The sequence below is a fragment of the Lipotes vexillifer genome, unplaced genomic scaffold (assembly GCF_000442215.2).
Source record: "Lipotes vexillifer unplaced genomic scaffold, Lipotes_vexillifer_v1.1 scaffold352, whole genome shotgun sequence".
NCBI classification, from domain to species: domain Eukaryota; kingdom Metazoa; phylum Chordata; class Mammalia; order Artiodactyla; family Lipotidae; genus Lipotes; species Lipotes vexillifer.
The window spans coordinates 434,965-437,811 of record NW_006776684.1 but is presented as its reverse complement, the minus strand read 5'-3'; the positions used below and the strand labels follow the sequence as shown (position 1 = coordinate 437,811).

General features: G+C 51.6%; 1 protein-coding gene across 1 annotated transcript in view; it reads right to left on the bottom strand.

Annotated features, from left to right (window-relative positions):
- OAF (out at first homolog) overlaps positions 1–2,847 on the bottom strand; it is a 17,857-nt gene that overhangs the window by 13,750 nt on the left and 1,260 nt on the right. The gene's annotated exons all lie outside the window — the stretch shown is intronic.

Sequence of the window (2,847 nt, the reverse complement as noted above, 5' to 3'; positions counted from 1 at the left end):
GGGTGGAAGGGGTGGGGTGGTGGTGTGTGTGTGGGGGGGTGTGGTGAGATCATGCAGACAGAGGGCTGCATTGCATCCAGCACAAGGGGCCTCGCTGCTGCCCTGAGTACACTGATAGGACAGGGATGGCTGCTCCCCGCTAGGGGGCTGGCCAGCAATTCTGGAGTGTGATGGTTAACTTTATGTTCCCACTGCACTGGGCTAAGAGATGCCCACATAGGTGGCAAAGCATTATTTCTGGGTGTGTCTGTGAGGCTGTCTCGGAAAGATAGTAGCATTTGAAGTAGGAGGCTGAGTAGAAGGCGGCCCTCACCAGGGTGGGTGGGCATCATTCAATCTGTTGAGGGTGTGAATAGAACTGAAAAGGTGGAGGAAGGGCAAAGCTGCTCTCTCTGTGCGAGCTGGACATCCACCTTCTCCTTCCCTCAGACATCAATGCGCTTGGTTCTCAGGCCTGGGGACTCAGACCGGGACTACATGGGCTTTCCTGGGCCTCCAGCTTACAGACAGCAGACCGCAGGACTCAGCCTCCATAACCGTATGAGCCAGCCCCTCATAATAAGATCTCTTTCTGTAGATCTGTATTTCTACCCTATCGTTTGTTTTGTGGGAGAACTCAAATAAATGGAGCTTCGAAGAGAAGCTTATGATGAAAGATTAAGGCTCTTCCAGGCTCAGTGCTGACCTTCCGTGTGACTCTGGGTCGGTCATTCAACCCCTTTGCACCCAGGCTTAGCAGGGAAGGTCCATGTTGAGATGCGATGTGAACCATGATTATGAAAGTTACTGGCTTCTACTTCTGGAGCACTGAGTACAGCAGCTGACACACAGTGAGTATTTCATATGCATTGCCCTGTTTAGTTCTCACAATGGCCATGGGATCAGTACCATTATTATCCCCATTTTACAGATGAAGAAATGAAGGCTTGGACAGATCGGGTAGCTTGCCCAGGGTTAAACCAGGTCTGTCTCATTTCAGTCTGGACTGTCTCCCAAATGTGCAAAATGGCCAACGTCACTATTCCCAAGTGGACTAGGGACTGTTTCCAAACCACCCCAAATGGATTTGGTACATGAAACAAAAGAAACACCACATCCAGGACTTTTTCCTACAGGAAAAGTCATTACTTCTAGATAGAAGCTTCTCGTGGAAAGCTGCCAAAGATCTTGAGGACTGGGCGGGCAATAAGAGAGGTGACCCACCCCAGAAGGATCCCGTATAAAAGCTGCTCTGGCCAATGCAGACAGTGGACTGGTGTGGAGATAAACCCCACTCCCAGCCTTCCCCAACTCCACCCTGCTCCAGGCCATCTGAGAAACCCAGAGTTAGAGGGGACCCTGGAAAGCTGGTTCCCTTTCGGTACTTTCCACTCCCAATTCCCTCCCTTGCTGATGAAACTGGAGATGCCAGGGGTGGGTGTGAAATGCCAGCTTCTGGGTCAGAGGCTAACCTGAAAAGCACACCCCGGAAACCTGGGTGGTGGTTTGGACCGCTGTGGGGATTAAAATGTGGCTCTTAATGCCATTTGCGGCATGGATGGACCTACAGATTGTCAGACTGAGTGAAGTAAGTCAGAGAAAGAGAAATAATGCTTGTATGAGGAATCTAAAAAAAAAAAATGCTGTAAGTAAACTTATTTACAAAACAGAAACAGACTCACAGACTTAGAGAAGGAACTTACGGTAACCAGGGGGTAAGATTTGGGGGGAGGGATAGTTAGGGAGCTTGGGATTGACATGTACACACTGCTATATTTAAAATAACTAACAAGGAAAAAAATAAAATAAAATAAAATAATAAAAAAATAGTAAAAATGAGGCTCTTACATTCAGCTCCGAATCGATTCTCTAACTGGGCAGTCAGCCTCCTACTCCACCCTCAGCCCCAATCCCCAGGCCTTCACCCCACTGCCACCCAGACTCTCCCCTCCCCTCGCCCTCAGGGTAGAGCAATAAAATCTTTCATGCTGCAGCTAGAGGCTATAAAAGCTGAGCTCTACCCCTTGACTCTTTCACCGGTGTCCTAGCCACAGCCTTGGCTGCCAGAGAGGTGCCAGGGTCGGGGAAGTCTCTAGGGTTTCAGCACAGCCACAGAACAATGCGCAGTGGGCAGGAAGGTGGGAGACTCATAGGCTGGCCTGAGGCTCACTCACAAGGACAAAGGGCTTCAGTGGAAGGTCAGAGGGGAAGATTAGATCCCCGTCTCCTGGGGAGGGTCCAGCCACTATTTGGGTTTTCTAGGAAAAGAAGAGACTTGACAAAATTCCCCTGGAGTTTAAGTGGGGACTCTGGGGGTGTTCTGGCCCTGCCAGCTTCCCTCTCTTCACACACAAACTCACCTGCCCCTACCTGAATTGAGAACCTAGCTTGGGCCTGCTGAGTGAGGAAGGGTCGCAAAGTCCTCCCCATTGCGACACTCAACTGCCCCTCCCCCCGCAACCTGCCACCCACCACTGGTCTCCCTACATCCCTTGTCAGTGAAAACTCAGTAGTCCAGGGACAGATCGGCTGTCAAGCCCCACCTCCACCGTCCACAGAATCACCACCCACACACCTGGTACTATCTTCAGCAATTCTGCTGGGTCCCTAGCTGACACTCCAAACCCTACCCCCTCCCCCCCACCCCAGCTCCCAGTCTCTAAGAGGAAGGAGAGAGAGAGATGGCTCAGGCAACAGTCCCACCTCCCTGGGCTTCCCCAGCTGCTGCCTATGTCATAGGCCTCACCTCTCCACTCCCCCAGAGACAGAGCCTCACAGGGCCTCTTTATCAGGAGAGGGACTTGGGGAGGGGGACTTTAGGTGATCAGGAGACTCCCTTTGTGTACCTACACCTCACCCCTTCCTCCC